General features: G+C 42.0%; 1 long non-coding RNA gene across 1 annotated transcript in view; it reads left to right on the forward strand.

Moving 5' to 3' along the window:
* LOC132373249 (uncharacterized) overlaps positions 1–14,520 on the forward strand; it is a 108,131-nt gene extending 93,611 nt beyond the window's left edge. The window contains exons 2-3 of the long non-coding RNA XR_009505381.1: positions 10,381–10,451; positions 14,399–14,520. This is a non-coding gene — a long non-coding RNA (uncharacterized LOC132373249). The remainder of the gene's footprint in view (positions 1–10,380; positions 10,452–14,398) is intronic.
* The last annotated feature ends 4,426 nt before the right edge of the window (positions 14,521–18,946 follow it).

Here is an 18,946-nt window from a genome sequence, read left to right on the forward strand (position 1 = left end):
ATTTCCAGTCCTGGGATTCTGTAACCGTGTGAACCAACTTGGATGTGCTATAGCCTTAACCTGATGCTGTCACCAATTTGTAGCCTGTGTTAAATGAGACAGCACCCTGCAAGTAGTAGGTGAAAGATTGGCATATGCACTGCATGTTATGAAAAAAAAAATAGCTGGCGAAAGGACTTTCCTCTGTGGAATGCATTGTTAGGCGGAGCACCTGGCTGCCCAGTGGATGACCTTGGTTGCTGCCTGGAGGTCTCTACCCCAGGGAAGGGAGGCCCTGAGAGCCATTTTGACCCAAGTTCAAATTCCCTAGAACACACAAGCTGATCTCTTGCTCCAAGGCCCAGTCAAAGAGGCTCCAGTGTGTTTATTGACTCTTGCGTGTCCCTGCCCTGGAGAACAAACAGCTCAACCTGACTCATTCCCTCCACCAACTGTACTCAGTTCATTGCTGGGGTTTGCCAGGAAAAATCCCTCAGACCCTATGGAAATAAGGGAGCCAATGGTTATGGGTGTCTGGTTATAGATTCCTACTCCTCTTTCCCGTAGAACATTAATCTTCTCTGGAGGTGCAGAAGACAAGCAGTAACTTCGAATTCACTTGGCTTGGGCTCTCTCCATTGCTTGAGGCAAATCAGCTTGCTTCCCTGATTTATCCACTCAGCAGATATTTATTGAATGCCTGCTATGTGTGTGGCTCTTGCTTCTCCTGATGCGGGCTTGCTGATTTTTGCTCTGGAGGATGCTGATACTTCCATCTTGTAACTAAATGATTTGAAATTCCCCTTTTATAGCATCTAATAATAATAATAATAACGCATGTTTTTCTCCTTTTCCACCATTGGAAGAACTTTGTTTCTGAACCCTAACTATCTCCTTTCATTAAGTCTTTGATGGATTATTCCTATCTCTTGGAATATCCTTCCACTGATGCTGAAAACTTGGCCTCTGTGCACCGGTGCCAAATCGAATCTCGGAGACAGAGTTTTGGGTGAAGTAGAAAAGAATAGCTTTCCTGCTTTGCCAGGTGCAGGGGGACACAGCCGGTTCCTGCCCTCAAAAGCTGTGTGTCCCACCAGGAGGATTTGGTAAGGAGTTTTATAGCAATGGTTCAAGGGCAGTGTTGCTCATAAGGTTAGGGTGTGTGCAGGGCCTGCTTTCCTTTAATCTGGTCTCAGGTAATCTCTTGATGAGCTTCTCTGGTCCCTTTAATCTGGTCTCAGATTGTCTTCTCTGGAATGAAGAATGCTGATGTCTTCCATTTGTTGAGGGTTTTAGTCCTGTAAAGAACTTAAAAATACTGTTATGTGTATCTCCTGAGGCAGAACCAGGACCCTGCCCCAAGGCTGCACTATTGTTTCTTGCTGCTCCTCCCTTGTCTCTGCATACCCTCCCTTCCCTGATTAGCAGTTTTTAAAATCTGCCCTTTGGGACTCAGGGAAGGTCATGGAGGCTGGAGTCTGTTCCTTACAAACAAGGAACGGGAGACACGGAAAGGCTTCTGTGCCCAGGAGCTCCACAGGGTCCTGCTTGGTTTTACCACCGTGCTTTTCATTGAACCCTGCTTCACATTTTCCTCCATAGAGGAGGAGGCAGTCTTATGCTCATATTTGTGCTCAATTCTCTCTTTTTTAGAAGGAACTCAACTCAGACCCTCCCCATTGTTGTGTTTAGGGGAGTGCTGTGTTTCCTAAACTGTGTAATCACCAAAACAGTCCCACGTGATGTTAATAGGAATTTATTTTAAAAGTATTACATGATCAGGTCAGTGTATGAAACACTGGGCAAAATTCTTAAACTGCAGGACTTCTCAGAACCTTTAACGTATTGATATTCATTTTGAATTTCTAAGAGGGGACATAATATGCAATATTATTAGACCACAGAACCCTTTTCAAAGAACAATGTTTTGTCAATTTGGGGGACGTTAATGTTTCATGAACTTCAGTTTGGGAAATGCTGATGTAGTGGAAGGAATATTGGACTAAGCGACAGGAACCTGGCATTGCACCTCTTTCTAGGTGATTCTGGGTAAGTCACTTCCCCTCTCCTTTACTGGGAAAATGAGGAATCTGAATTAAATGATTCCTCAGTCCTCTCCTGGCTCTGACATTATATAATTTTTCCCTTATTATTCTGTTTCTTTTTTAATGTTTGTTTCTACCATTAGTCTGTGAATGCCTAAGATCGGTGTTACATCTCTTATTCTGTGTATCTTCCTGAAACATCTAAGACAGAGTCCATCCGAAGATAAAGGGGGGATAGAATGAAAATGCCTTACAAGTGCTGGCCACTGTACAAAGACATCCACAGGTAGGCCCAATCTCCCAAGAATCAAAACCTCAGAATCTAAGATAGATATCCTGATATACCCATAAAGGACACACAAATAATGGAATAAGACATTAAACCAGTAGGTGACTAAAGAGAGCTGGAATAAATGCATTTTAGACATTAGAGGAAAGGAAAGCTATTTATGGAAAGAAAACATGGTTGTTCCATAAGCAGCTGAATGTCTTAAGGGAAAGCTCTGAGAAGACTCCTTGGAAGAGAGGAGCACTGATATCAAGCGAGGAAAGAGGATATTCTCTGCTGATGGGGTGGTTGCAGAGAGCAGGTATCCCTGGTTTATGGGGCAACCTACTTGGCTGAAAATTCAAGGAGAATAGAAGAACGCTGATCTGGGAAGTGTGATGGGATGGACCTGGTGCTGAGAGTCAATGAGGGAGAAGAAGAGCTTTATCTGGAGCATCTGGAAAAGTAGGTCAACACTCATTTCACTGGGGAGGTTGAAATCCCAGGGTGCTTGGACACGACACGCACATATGTGGATGGCCTTGGAGACAGACAGATTCCCTAGTGGGTGGCCCAAACCTTTTGCTTTCTCTTGCATTGGGTGTGATGAGCTTGAGCCCTAGCTTAAGTGTGTTCCTCTGGGCACTGTCACTCAGAGAAGAGAAGAGTGATGAGGGAGACGCTTATCTTTATAGCTTTTCTTATTTGACTTATATTCTGTTTGTGTGTGTGTGTAGTCTGTATGCACCTATGTGTACGAATGTATGTTTATATGAGTAAGTGTGCACTTGCCCATGTTTGTGGAAACATGGCCATGTTTTATGTGTATATGTCAGTTTGCAAAGTGTTTATATGCCTATCTATGGCTGTGTCTGTTGTAAAAGGATTTTACAGTACAATTTTATAAGTGTGTAAAATGGTATATACACTACATGTGTATTTGGAGAGTGGTCTGTTTTATATATGAGACATATATTCACATATATATTTTATATATGAACATTTATATGTATTTGTATGTCTGTATCTTAGGCTGTATCTTTTTGAGTTACTTATTTTTACATTTCTTTGTCTTTGGGGGTGGGTTTGTTTTAGTAATTCACTAAGTATTTATTGAGAGCCTGCTATGTACAAGGTACATGTCTATGTATATATATATGGGGTGTGCCTCCTTTTGTGGGTATGTATGGAAAGTGCACATGCACTTAGGTATATGTCACGAGTTTGAAATGTCTATGTGTATCCTAATTTTCTCATCTATCTAATTTTTAAATCTTGCCTTGCAGATTCTTGTAAGCTCCCCCAAATCTTTTTGGAAAAAGCAGGAGATAACTAACTCGATGTAGCATAAGCATTTCACATGGGTATGCCCACATGGAGTGACATTATGCCTTGTTCATCATCCATCTGAGATCTCCTCCTGGGCCTTTGTGCCATCTCACACTAGGCACTTCTTGCTCCTATAAAGCTTGGGAAACTACCTAAAACACTCATCCACCACTATGAATAAGTAGGCTGTTTTCCCTTCCTGGTCTGTCGAACCAGGAAAAAAAGATAGCAGTTAGTCAACAACAGGTATTAAGCTCTAGCTATTTGAGAAGATTTTTTTCTTTTCCTTGTCCTTCTCCCTGGCCTCATTTTTTCTATCCTTCAACCAGTTCTCCTAATCCCTTGAAAGAGAGGCACAAGATTTTCTTTTCCTCCCGAGAAACCAGAGCAAAAGAGATTTTGCTCCAAGGGAATCTGCTCCCATATTATGGGGTTTGTCAATAATGTTCCTTCATTAAGATAGAATCTCCGTAGAATGAAAGAAGCCTCGGCTCTTCCTGAAAAGAGTTGTTTTCTCTTGGGGGTGGGTGGGTAGGTGGGGGTATTAAATAAACCTGTTTTTTAAAGAAGTACCTCTGCAGCAAGGAAATATGTTATTATTGTAATTGATGCTAATTATACTTATTACTATAATAACCATTTCGTTGTAACAAATGATGTAATCCTCTTTATTTCTGTTGCTGCCAGGGGCGAGTGGTGTGTCTACAGCAAGAGGGGATTGGTGAGGAGGTGCAAGCAATCCAGTGACAGCGAAGCAGCTTGGGCTGGTGAATGGCTTTGCTGCTCAGGGGCTGGGGGAGGCAGGCAGAAGATAGCTAGATTGTTTTACTCCCCAACTTCTCTTTGGAACTTCCCATTTTAGGCCCTTTCTTATAAGTATTTAATTATTCAGTCAGACTTTCATTTATTCACTCAACAAACATTCATGTAGTACCTGCTATGTTTCTTATGTTAGAGTCGAACCTAGTGGTATAAAGTAAATAAGACAGGATCTTTACTGCTGAGAAGCTCAGAGTCCAGTGGTGCAGACTGGCAGGCAAAGACTGTTCTCAATGCACTGGGATAAGTGAGCTATAGGGAAGCGTATTTAAAGTGCTATGTGTATGGAAGCTCAAAAAGCTGAGGTTTCTGGAGGAATGCTAGGAGTTTGCGGCACAGAGAGGGGGAGTTGGTCATTCCAGGGACAGGGAACTATTAAAAGTATAAACTCATGATGAAGCCTGTTTGTTTTGTAGTATTAGTATCAATAATAATAGTGGTTAATATTACTTCATATCAGGCACACGCATTTGCATGTTTTGATTCATTTAATCTTTACAACAAGGCTATGAGGTAGGACTGTTGTGAAGATGAAGTGAACCAATAGATGGCAAGTGCTTAGAATAGTACTTAATATGGAGTCATATTAGCTATTTTTATTCTTGTCTCATTATTGCTATTCCTATTTAACAGATGCAAAAACTGAGGCTTGGGTAGAGTAACTTGCCCAATTTCACATATATAGTGAGCAATAAAGCATGGGTTTGAAACTCAGTACTGAATAGAGTCCCAGTCTTCAACCACTCTTGTAATTAAGGTGTAGGGTACACACTAGAGAGAGGTGATAATTTGTAATGAAACTGCCAAATAGTTTGGGGCTAAAGTGTGAGTAGTCTTATGTACCATTAGGGGTTTCCAAACAGAGGAGTAACAAGATCAGAGCTGTGTTTTATTTATTTATTTATTTAATTTATTTATTTTTGGCTGCGTTGGGTCTTCGTTGCTGTGCACAGGCTTTCTCTAGTTGCGGTGAGCGGGGGCTACTCTTCATTGCGGTGCACGGGTTTCTCATTGCGGTGGCTTCTCTTGTTGCAGAGCATGGGCTCTAGGTGCGCGGGCTTCAGTAGTTGTGGCTCACGGGCTCTAGAGTGCAGGCTCAGTAGTTGTGGTGCACGGGTTTAGTTGTTCCACGGCATGTGGGATCTTCCCAGACCAGGGCTCGAACCCGTGTCCCCTGCATTAGCAGACGGATTCTTAACCACTGCGCCACCAGGGAAGTCCCCAGATCTGTGTTTTAGAAAGACAATTCCAGAACCATTTTTGAGAGCAATCCTAGCTGCTGGTCCCTACCAAGAGGCCCAGTTTCTCCAAACAAAACCAAGAAACACAACCAAGGCTCCAAAGATCTCTTTAAGAACATCCCGATTCCTGCTACCACACCTATGAAACTCACCTTTGCTCCTGCCTGGCAAATATCTGCTTCTGGGGGCACTTACTCTAAGGAGGAAGTCCTTAAGAGTGTTGATCAAGGGCTTCCCTGGTGACGCAGTGGTTAAGAATCTGCCTGCCAATGCAGGGGACACGGGTTCGAGCCCTGCTCTGGGAAGATCTCGCATGACGCGGAGCAACTAAGCCAGTGCGCCACAACTACTGAGCCTGCACTCTAGAGCCCGCGAGCCACAACTACTGAGCCCACGTGCCACAACTACTGAAGCCCGTGCGCCTAGAGCCCGTGCTCTGCAACAAGAGAAGCCACCGCAACGAAGAGTAGCCTCTGTTCGCTGCAACTAGAGAAAGCCAGCGTGCAGCAACAAAGACCCAACACAGCCAAAAATAAATAAGTAAATAAAATAAATTTTTAAAAAAGAGTGTTGATCAAAATCATAGCAATTTTAATAACCTAAATGGGAAAAGAACTTGAAAAAGAATAGATACATGTATATGTATAACTGAATCACTTTGCTGTACACCTGAAACTAACACAACATTGTTTTTTAAAAAATATTTATTTATTATTCATTTATTATTATTATTATTTTTTATTTAGGCTGTGCCGGGTCCTAATTGTGGCATGAGAGATCTTCGTTGCAGCATGTGGACTCTTGGTTGTGACATGCAGGCTTCTTAGCTGCGGTGTGCAGACTTCTTAGTTGTGGCATGCATGTGGGATCTAGTTCCCCGACCAGGGATCAAACCCAAGCCCCCTGCATTGGGAGCTCGGAGTCTTACCCACTGGACAATCAGGGAAGTCCCTAACACAACATTGTTAATCAACTATACTCACATATAAAATAAAAATTAAGAAAAAAAACAGTCTTTAAAAGAAAAAAGAAAGAAAGACAATTCCAGAAAACTGGGACAATGTGGACAACTGGCATCTGAGAAGGCTAGTCCTTAGTCTCAGTGTGTTCTGCTCAGCAGCTGATACAGCCAACGAGAGCTGCACTACTGCTTTAGTTGACTGCGGGACATGGAAGAAAAAAGAGTGGGGGAAACTCTCAGGTTAATAAGATCTGGGGAGAGAGCCAAACCAAATTTCCAAGCCCTCATAATTGGGTTGTCTAAATGGGCCGCAGTATATAATATCTATAGGCCTTCACTTCCATCAGTGTTAGTAGAAATTTCGAATTTCCCTAATTTGGGGGCTGGGGCCTTGTCTGTCTTGTTCACCACTATCTCTAGTACCCAGCAGAGGGCCTGGCAATAATATATACTGATAAATCCATCATGTGGATGATTTTTCACTCTTCTGGAGCTCTGGGTACCTCAAGCTTGGCCTAACGCTCCCACAATTGAATTTTTTTTATTATTAATCAAAAAAGTTATTCCTCCTATTATCAGTGCCCTCTCTTCACCCCATCACACACACAGACATGTATTCCTCCACCTTCTCCTAACCTGTCCCCGTAAGTTCAGCCAGTTCCCCTTAGTGGAGTTTGACGAGTACATCAAAGAGGATAATAATGATGGCTAACATTGATCGCATGCTTACCGGGTGCGAGGCAGAACCCTAAGCACTTTACACGTGTTGACTAAGGTCTCACACCAACTATGAGGAGATACTGTTATTATCCCAACTGTATAGATGAGGAAACTGAGCTATGAGGAAGTCAAATAACTTGCCCAAGATCGCACAGCTATTAAGTAGCGTAACCTCATCCAATACACCAGTACCTCGAAAACCTTAATTAGCCTACAGACCACCTGGGGCCTTATTAAAATACTCATTCTGATGCAGTGAATCTAATGATGGGGTCCAACATTCTGCAACATTCTTTAATAAGCTCCCAAGTGATGCTGATGCTGTTGGTTCATGGACCACAGGGCGAGGAGTAAGGCTCTACACTTTGTTCACTGCGTCTCCATGTCAACCATTTTCAGACTCACATTGTCACGAGCTGTCAGAGTTGTTTCCTGAACAGACAGGACATTTGTTTAAAACAGTTCTGTGAACCATACGAGTCAGCTTCGTCCTGGAAAAAAAAGGAGAGTTGGCACTTGGCTGATTGTATTGACACGTCTTGGTGATTGATGCTTGTGCCAAGAACTGAGCCTAAGTGACGAGAGGGTGGCTTTAGACTTCCTGGGTGCAGACCCTGCTTACTGTAGGCTCTGGGCATGTCTACTGACTGATGGCCACTGGTGGAGTCATCTCCATCCCTATTCCATTGCGGCCAATAGTTGAATTAGACCGAGGGTTTACGGTGAACGTGACCCAGACTCAAGGCTTCTGCTGTAGTCTGTTGACTAGCTGTGTCTCTAGAAGAACCCAAGCCCAGATGTCTAGAATTCTTCCTTGTTAGCCCCTTCCAAATGCAGAATTTAATAAGAGAAGGCAAGAAGGTATGGGAGAAAAGAGTAGATCAATAAATTTATTAACAAGTATTTATTGAGGCCCTGATATTAAAAAGCGGTGATTTTGCCCTAACCCCCCAGGCCTCAGATTAGCTGCAGGAATAGTGTTGTCAACTCTCATTCAATATCTTTTCCTAATCAAGGCCACCTTCTCCTTTATTTCCCAGCAAGGTGTACTTATGAGACACACTTCCTAAGACAATTCTGAAAACAGAGACACATTTTTGGAAGATTAAAAAAAAATGTTGCATTAAGAAGTCCAAAAGACATTATTTAATTTTTCTGTTGACTTGGTGAGAGCCATGTTACAGCTCTTCTGCCTTAGCCCAGGTAACTGGGAGTTGACTATAGCCATTTAGGTGGGAAGCTGGACCCCTAAGTTCTCCTATAACTTTTTTTTTTAAATTAATTTATTTATTTTTGGCTGTGTTGGGTCTTCGTTTCTGTGCGAGGGCTTTCTCTAGTTGCGGCAAGCGTGGGCCACTCTTCATCGCGGTGTGCGGGCCTCTCACTGTCGCGGCCTCTCTTGTTGCGGAGCACAGGTTCCAGACGCGCAGGCTCAGTAGTTGTGGCTCACGGGCCTAGTTGCTCTGCGGCATGTGGGATCTTCCCAGACCAGGGCTCAAACCCGTGTCCCCTGCATTGGCAGGCAGATTCTCAACCACTGCGCCACCAGGGAAGCCCTCTCCTATAACTTTAAGATTCTCTGATTTCATTCCAATCAGCCTTGGGGGCCTCTGATGCTCCAGTGAAGCAGTTAAGACCCCCACAGGCAATATTAACTCCAGGTAGGTTTTCTCTTGGAAAAACCTTAGGCCACTCAGCTCTTGGAGAGTTGGAACTCCCAGAGGGGGAAGCAGAGATCGTAGTGTTGAGGGATTTCTCCCATTCTTTCCATTCCTTCCTGTCCCCATGGCTCTCCTTACAGTCCAGAAGAGCACCAGCCATCTAACTGATTGTTCAGCTTTCAGACCCTTCTTCAACTTTTCCTATTTAAATAAAAATTTAAAACTAGGTTACTAGTTCTTTAAACAAACATTTTAAAGTGCCTATTATCAATAACACATTGGGCTGGTTGCTATGGACTATAAAAAATGAATGAGAGGGAATTCCCTGGTGGCGCAGTGGTTAAGAATCCGCCTGCCAATGCAGGGGACATGGGTTCGAGCCCTGGTCCGGGAAGATCCTGCCTGCCGCGAAGCAACTAAGCCTGTGAGCCACAGCTACTGGGTCTGCGCTCTACAGCCCGCGAGCCACAACTACTGAGCCTGTGTGCCACAACTACTGAAGCCCGTGTGCCTAGAGCCCATGCTCTGCAACAAGAGAAGCCACCACAATGAGAAGCCCGTGCACCGCAACAAAGAGCGGCCCCCGCTCGCGACAGCTAGAGAAAGCATGGGTGCAGAAACGAAGACCCAACGCAGCCAAAAATAAATAAATAAATAAATAAATCCCCTCGTGCCTTTAAAAAAAAAGTGAATGAGAGATAATCATTATTTTCACAAATAGCCTAGTAGAGTTATAAGTTGTGAACCTGAGTACGTACCATGAGGGAGGTACAGAATGGGGGTCCAAAAAACAGAGAGCAAATAAAATGATGTGTACAAGAGGAATTTTTAAAGCTGTGAATACTGCATACATATAAGTTTTTAAACTTCCAAAAACAAGAAAAAGAGAATAAGTTTGGAGGCCTGGTCCTAGATCAGGGGTTGGCAGACTGTGACCCTAAACCTGTTTCTGTACAACCCTCAAGCTAAGAATTTTTTTTTTTAACATTTTTAAAGGGTTGTATTTTTAAAAAAACACCCAAGAAGAATGTACAATACAGACTGAAGTAAGTCAGAAAGAGAAAAACAAATATCGTATATTAACGCATGTATGTGGAACCTAGAAAAATGGTACAGATGAAGCGGGTTGCAGGGCAGAAGTTGAGACAGATGTAGAGAACAAACGTATGGACACCAAGTGGGGAAAACTGCGGTGGGGTGGGGATGGTGGTGTGCTGAATTGGGCAATTGGGATTGACATGTATACAGTGATGTGTATAAAATTGATGACTGATTAAAAAAAAAAAAAAAAGAATGTACAATAGAGACCATATGCAGCTTGCAAAACCTGAAATGTCTGCTGTTTGGTCCTTTACAGAAAAAGTCTGCCAACCTCCTGATCTAGACCGAATTTTACCATAACTGTATGACCATGGACAAGCCTATCCTGTAAGTAATTGGGAGTTATTCATTAAGTGAAAAAGATGGCTAGATTTGGTGGCAGTAGGAGGATGAATAGAATGGGGGTAGTAAGTAGAAATTCTAGGAGGCAATTTAAAATCCAAATCTAGCATCTAGAAAACCAGTGGGACGTGTAGATTTGGGAGTCATCAGTGCACATTCAGTGACTGAAAATAGAATGGATGAAATCACCCAACGAAAAGACCAAGGATGGAAATTTGGGAATATCTACATTAAGCGGAGGATGGAAGGACACGGAAAGAGTGAAGGAGACCGGGAAAAAGTGATCCAAGAGGTAGGAGGAGATAAGAGGTCAATAGTATCACAGAAAAAGGAGGTTGTCAACAGTGTTAGTGCCAAAGAGAGGTAAAGTGGGATGGAGAATGAAAAGAAGCCATTGGCTATGTTACAGGTGACCCTGTGAGGACAGTTTCAGGAGGGTGGTAAAGTGGGGGTAGGAAGCAGTGGAGTGCCTTTCAGGATGTTGGTGGTAGAGGGAAGGATGGAGACCAGCTAGGCTGAGGGGGAACAGAGTCAACAGAAGCAGATAACATCCATTTTGTCTACCATGCCACGGGTATATGAGGGTCAAATTAAACGTAGGTGACAGTGCTTTGAAAACTATAAAGTAATCTACAAATAAAAGGTGTTGAGTTATTATAAATTAATTAACTTCCAGTTCTAAATTCGGTGAAACTATTTTTGTCCTTTCCTCAAAGTTTACAATTTAGAACCAACAATGTTCTATTCCCTATGAAGTATAAACTTTTCATTCTTCAAGACCTTTCTAGCAGCTGTGACCATCATCTTCCTAGTTTTTGACTTCCCAGTATGGCACTGTCTGTACCATCTAAGCAAACCTATTTCTCCTCCTCCCTGCAAGCCTTATTTCCCTTCATTTGAGAGCTTTCACTCAGGCCATTTGCTTTGCGTTAAGGTTTAAGAGTTGCTTGCTTTAAGGGTTGACAGATTTAGCAAATGAAAATGCAGGATGCCAATTAAATTTGAATTTCAGATAAACAACGAACAATTTTTAGTGTGTGTCCCATGAAATATTTGGGCACAGGCATCCTGCATTTTATTTGGCAACCCTACCGCCCCTGTTCTCTTAGTTTATCCGTATGGGTCTCTTCATTTAGAACTCAACTCAAAGCTCATCTCTACTCCTTGGCATGATGATTTAATAAAAAGAATATAGCCTTTTTTTTTTTTTAATCACAGCTATTTCTTCTTTTTTTATAATTTATTTATTTTATTTATTTATTTTTGGCTGCGTTGGGTCTTCATTGCTGCACACGGGCTTTCTCTAGTTGCGGTAAGCGGGGGCTACTCTTTGTTGCGGTGCGTGGGCTTCTTACTGCAGGGGCTTCTCTTGTTGTGGGGCACAGGCTCTAGGCACTCGGGTTTCAGTAGTTGTGGCACACGGGCTCAGTAGTACTGGCTCTCGGGCTCTAGAGCGCAGGCTCAGTAGTTGTGACGCACAGGCTTAGTTGCTCCGCGACATGTGGGATCTTCCCGGACCAGGGCTCGAACCTGTGTCCCCTGCGTTGGCAGGCGGATTCTTAACCACTGTTCCACCAGGGAAGCCTGAACATAGCCTTTTGTAGACAATCACACTTGGATTCAAGTCCTGGCCCTCCACTTACCTGTGGTGTGACCTTGATTAAATCTCTTCATTTCTTTGAATCTATACATTACTTTTCAAGGCTCTTATTAGAATTAAAGTAAACAATGTTTAGTTTGTTTGCTTAGGACTTACATATTTATTTAAACCTCTCCTATCCAAAAGATAATGTCTCTGCTTTGCCTGCCCTCTCTGCTAAGATATTCAACTTGTACTTCCTTCAGTTGTATTGCTGTTTAGGTTTTCAGTCTGGGTCAGAGTCCTGGGGAGGGGGTCTTGTCTTTCTCATCAACCAGGGGAGTATCTAGCTGAATCATTCCTTATAGTACCTAAGGCAGGGGTCTACCCACAGGGAGCCTCAGGGTAGGGATAGATTGATGGGTTTCCATGTGCCTTTTTTCTCTGGACTACTTGGAAGAACCTCAAGGTCAAGTCCCTAGGGAGCTCAAGGTCAAATCCTCAGGGTGCTCAAGAGTAAGTCTTCCAGCCTAGGTCTTCTTGCCACTGCTATGCTAGCTCTGCACAGGTTTTCTGAGAGAGTTGATGATAAAGAAGGATGTGGTAGGCCCTTTGGGGTGAGAGGTGAAGAATGGGGGCGGGTAGCCAGAGTAATTGTTATTACTAGTGTTCTTCTCTGTGACTCAGATTAATTGTAAATACTGAGATTCAGAAGAGAGAATTACAGTGATGGGAAACAGGTAGAAAGGTAAAGGCCTCCAGTGGATATTCTTTTTAACCCCCAGTTCGCAGCCAGAGGATGTAACTTCCTTTGCTCAGTTGGGCTTCTCTGTCTGCCCCCAGTAGCCCTACAGGGTAGGTGGGAGGTAGAATCTTATGCCCCAGCTTCCTCTCGCCTGAAGCTTCCTCTCGGTGATCCCTACTGTAATTCCTATCTGCTTCCTCTCGCCCTAGCTGCCGGGGATATGGATAAGCAGCCAGGTTATCTAGATCTCCCAGCTCTGAGTTTTATCTCCAGCCCAGGGGGAGGGGGGGAACCCTACACCTGACCAAACTCAGTAATAGAAAGTGGTTCCCCCTCCCCGCTTCTCTTCTCTGGTCCCCTGGAGCTTATTTCACTGGAAGGGAACGCAGGTTGATGTATTTTTAAATGGCTTTGATTTTATCACCTTGCTTAATGATTTGGCACGTTATTTATTAGATGGGGAGCTTCCCAGAGGGGCCTGGCCCATTAACGTATAAATAATGTGGCAAATAGTTCAATAGAGCCGTAAAAAAAGTGATTTAGAAATAAATTGACCTCTGTTTGTTACATGTAAACGAAGGCCCAGGGTCATAATGTATTTCGTGTCCTGAAGCTGGGATGGTGGGGTTGAGGTGGGAAGGGATGAGTAGGAGGCTAGTGCAGACACTGGGGAGATTTTTTTGATCACAGCTCTTTTTTTCTCTGCCACGGTTGAGGGTGTGGCAGACGTCATGTGGGCTGCATCTGGTATGTGTGTAGCGGGATGAGTAGATACCCATGGTCTGGGGCAACAGTACAATTGGTTAGGATGGGGGAGGGGTGATTTGAAGTGGAGGCTTCTTTCTGGACACAAATCCCTGTTTGTGATTTCATCATTATTGAGAAGTTGACATTTAACCCACATAGGTGGAAAGAGAAGTTGATAGTTTGGGAAGCAGGAGCTGTCTTGGTTCCTTCAGGTGAGTGAGGTGAGCACCTTGGATGGGGATGATATCTGGTTCTTCTCTCCCTAGTACGGTGTGTAGCACATAGTAGGCAGTCAACTAACTGTTTATTAACACAAATCCACATATCTACCATGATAAAAGGGGGGAAAGAATGGTACAGATAATTTCTGAACTAGTGGTGGATAAATAATGGGTATAATAGTTAACATTCACTGAGAGCTTAGTATTCACTAGACATTTTATTAATCACTTTACATATGTAACCTAATTAAATCTTTTTTATGTTTAAATTGTAAAATATGACACATATTCATTAAAATGTATAAAGGATATACGTGCATTTTAATGAATAATGTGGCACCTAGAAACACCCATGTAACCGCCACTCCTAAAAAGAAAGAGCTTTGCCAGCACCCCAGAAGCTCCCTGGGCGTCCCTTTCTGATCACAATTGCTTCCCTTTCCCAAAGGTAACTATCCTGTATTTTGTGATAATAATTTTCTGGCTTTTCATAATAGTCTTAGTATCAATGTATGTGTCCTTAAACAGTATAGTTTTGCCTTTTTTTTTTAAGATTTTTTGATGTGGACCATTTTTAAAGTCTTCATTGAATTTGTTACAATATTGCTTCTGTTTTATGTTTTGATTTTTTGGCCCCAAGGCATGTGGGATCTTAGCTACCCGACCAGGGATCAAACCTGCACCCCCTACATTGGAAGGCGAAGTCTTAACCACTGGACCGCCAAGGAAGTCCCAGTTTTGCCCTTTTCTGAATTTTATGTTGATACACTCAAATTGTGAGTATTCTTTTGTCTTACATTTTTTACTCAGCATTTTATCTGTGAGATTCATTCATGTTGCTGCTTGTAGCTGTAGATTACTAATTGTCATTGCTATACATATTTCACTGTGTGTGAATATACGGTATTTTATCCATTCTACTGTTGGTGGACATCACATCCTTTCTAGTTTTTTTTTAAATTAATTATTAATTAATTAATTTTGGCTGCGCCGCATCTTAGTTGCGGCACATGGGATCATTTAGTTGCGGCATGCGGGATCTTTAGTTGTGGCATGTGGGATCTAGCTCCCCGACCAGGGATCAAACCCAGCCCCCCTGCATTGGGAGCGTGGAGTCTTACCCACTGGACCACCAGGGAAGTTCCTCCAGTTTTTATCAATTGAAAACAATGTTGCTTTGAACATACTTAAACATGTATCCTAGTGCGATTGTGCCCACATTTTGTAGGGTCTGTACCTGGCAGTAGAATTTCTGGGTTATAGGGTGTGTGAACATTCAAGTTTGCTCAGTAATACCAAATTGTTTCCCAAAGTATCTGTACCAATTTTCACTCTAGAGTATCTGAGAGTTCCTGTTGTTCTACCATCCTTGCCAGCTCTTGGTAGTTTCAGAATTTTCCAGTTTAATCCTTACAATATCATATGAAGTTGGAATTTTTATTATTGCCATTTTACAGATGATTAAACTGAGGCTTAGTGTGTTTAAGCAACTTGCTCAGAGTTGTATAACTGGCAAATGGCAGACCAGTATTTGAACTTAAGCCTGACCCCATACCCGAGCTTGAAATCTCAATATTTGCACTCTATCTTGATAATGAATACTTTGAGATTTTGGATAAATTCTATAACAAAGCTCTCCTGCACATTTAACTTTTTAAACCAATTAAAAATTTTTGTTATATATAACAATATATAAAATGGACCATCCTTTATGCTTGCTACCAACTTGTGCAGTGGAGAAGGTGGCTGGTTTCATATGTGGGGTGGGGGAAGACATTAAGGTTAAATATTTAACCTTAAATATTAAAGATCTGTTAGAGAGCAGCTAACATGGAGCTGGCTGTAGGATGTCCAGAAGAAGCTTCCAGAAGTGATCCAGACCACACCCCTCTATAGGCTAGCGAAAGATCTGAAAACACCTCCAGGGCAAAGGACTCCGCCCAGGAGCCCGAAAGTCCTTTTTTTCATGCTACTTTAATTTCTGCTACTGTTTTAACTCATCCCCTCTAGTTCATCCTTCCAAAGACAACCCTTAATATATGATCAAAGGCCCCCTTTCTGGTTTCAGGGTATCTTGCTGGCTGGGCAGAGTTTCCAACAGAGTCAGGGCTTTAGAATGTCTTTCATCCCAAGAGCTCAAAGCCTCCCACGGACATTAGCCCATTAATCACCAAGCTGCTCTGTGAAGTTGAGAACTAGTCAGTGGGGGCCTCCCCCGCTTCCCAGGTAGAGAAACTGAGTCCACGACTTGTCCAGAACTGCCCAGGGAGTCAGGGTGGAGCCAGGAAAGGAACCTAAGGGTCCAGGGAGACCATCTCCTCCACTGCCAGTGATTCAGGGCTCCAGTTTTTTGCACATTCAGCACAAAAAAGAACTCACTAGAGAATGGTGAAAGATGAGGCTAGTATTTCAGAATATTGGACTCCTTTTTGGATTGCTGACAAAGACAGCCTTGCCCAAGGAGATGTGCATACTTCAATACTGGGGCTGGAGTAATTCTTTTTTTTTTTTTTTTAATTGGAGTATAGTTGATTTACGATATTATATTAGTTTCAGGTGTACAGCATAATGATTCAACATTTTCATAGATTATACTCCATTTAAGTTATTACCAATCCTAAATATGCTACCAGAAAACTACTAGAGCTAATCAATGAATTTGGTAAAGTAGCAGGATACAAAATTAATGCACAGAAATCTCTTGCATTCCTATACACTAATGATGAAAAATCTGAAAGAGAAATTAAGGAAACACTCCCACTTACCACTGCAACAAAAAGAATTAAATACCTAGGAATAAACCTACCTAAGGAGACAAAAGACCTGTATGCAGAAAACTAAGACACTGATGAAAGAAATTAAAGATGATACAAACAGATGGAGAGATATACCACGTTCTTGGATTGGAAGAATCAACATTGTGAAAATGAATATACTACCCAAGCAATCTACAGATTCAATGCAATCCCTATCAAATTACCAATGGCATTTTTCACAGAACTAGAACAAAAAACTTTCACAATTTGTATGGAAGCACAAAAGACCCTGAATAGCCAAAGCAATCTTGAGAAAGAAAAACGGAGCTGGAGGAATCAGGCTCCCTGACTTCAGACTATACTACAAAGCTACAGTGATCAAGACAGTATGGTACTGGCACAAAAACAGAAATATAGATCAATGGAACAGGATAGAAAGCCCAGAGATAAACCCACGCACCTATGATCACCTTATTTTTGATAAAGGAGGCAAAAATATACAATGGAGAAAAGACAGCCTCTTCAATAAGTGGTGCTGGGAAAACTGGACAGCTACATGTAAAAGAATGAAAGTAGAACACTCCCTAACACCATACACACAAAAAAATTCAAAATGGATTAAAGACCTAAATGTAAGGCTAGACACTATAAAACTCTTAGAGGAAAACATAAGCAGAACACTCTATGACATAAATCACAGCAAGATCCTTTTTGACCCACCTCCTAGAGAAATGGAACTAAAAACAAAAATAAACAAATGGGACCTAATGAAACTTAAAAGCTTTTGCACAGCAAAGGAAACCATAAACAAGACGAAAAGGCAACCCTCAGAATGGGAGAAAATATTTGCAAATGAAGCAACTGACAAAGGATTAATCTCCAAAATATACAAGCAGCTCATGCAGCTCAATATCAAAAAAACAAACAACCCAATCCAAAAATGGGCAGAAGACCTAAATAGACATTTCTCCAAAGAAGATATACAGATTGCCAACCAACACATGAAAGGATGCTCAACATCACTAATCATTAGAGAAATGCAAATCAAAAGTACAATGAGGTATCACCTCACACCAGTCAGAATGGCCATCATCAAAAAATCTACAAACAATAAATGCTGGAGAGTGTGTGGAGGAAAGGGAACCCTCTTGCACTGTTGGTGGGAATGTAAATTGATACAGCCACTATGGAGAACAGTATGGAGGTCCCTTAAAAAACTAAAAATAGAATGACCGTATGACCCAGCAATCCCACTACTGGGCATATACCCTGAGAAAACCATAATTCAAAAAGAGTCACGTACCACAATGTTCATTGCAGCTCTATTTACAGTAGCCAGGACATGGAAGCAACCTAAGCGTCCATCGACAGATGAATGGATAAAGAAGATGTGGCACATTTATACAATGGAATATTACTCAGCCATAAAAAGAAATTAAATTGAGTTATTTATAGTGAGGTGGATGGACCTAGAGACTGTCATACAGAGTGAAGTAAGTCAGAAAGAGAAAAACAAATAGTGTATGCTAACACATATATATGGAATCTAAAAAAAAAAAAAAAAGGTTATGAAGAACCTAGGGGCAGGACGGGAATAAAGACCAGACCTACTAGAGAATGGACTTGAGGACATGGAGAGGGAGAAGGGTAAGCTGGGACAAAGTGAGAGAGTGGCATGGACATATATACACTACCAAATGTAAAATCAATAGCTAGTGGGAAGCAGCCGCACAGCACAGGGAGATCAACTTGGTGCTTTGTGACCACCTAGAGGGGTGGGATAGGGAGGGTGGGAGGGAGGGAGATGCAAGAGGGAAGAGATATGGGGATATATGTATATGTATAGCTGATTCACTTTGTTATACAGCAGAAACTAACACACCATTGTAAAGCAATTATACTCCAATAAAGATGTTTAAAAAAAAAGCCCAAAAATAAAGTTATTACCAAATAATGGCTATATTTCCCTGTGCTGTACAATATTTCCTTGTTGCTTATCTATTTTATGCATAATTTGTACCTCTTAATTCCATACCCCTATCTTGCCCCTCCCCACTTCCCTCTTCCCACTGGTAACCACTAGTTTGTTTTCTGTATCTGTGAGTCTGTTTCTGTTTTGTTATATACATTTGTTTGTTTTATTTTTTATATTCCACATGTAACTGATATCACACAGTATTTTTCTTTCTCTGTCTGACTTATTTTACTAAACATAATACTCTCTAGGTCCATCCATGTTGTGGCAAATGGCAGAATTTCATTCTTTTTTATGGCTGAGTAATATTCCATTGTATATATGTGCCACATCTTCTTCATCCATTCATCTGTTGATGAATACTTGGGTTGCTTCCATATCTTGGCTATTGTAAATAATGTTGCTGTGAACGTTAGGGTGTGTGTATCTTTTCGAATTAGAGCTTTTCTGTTCTTCA

Source organism: Balaenoptera ricei, chromosome 10, assembly GCF_028023285.1.
Source record: "Balaenoptera ricei isolate mBalRic1 chromosome 10, mBalRic1.hap2, whole genome shotgun sequence".
NCBI classification, from domain to species: Eukaryota; Metazoa; Chordata; class Mammalia; order Artiodactyla; family Balaenopteridae; genus Balaenoptera; species Balaenoptera ricei.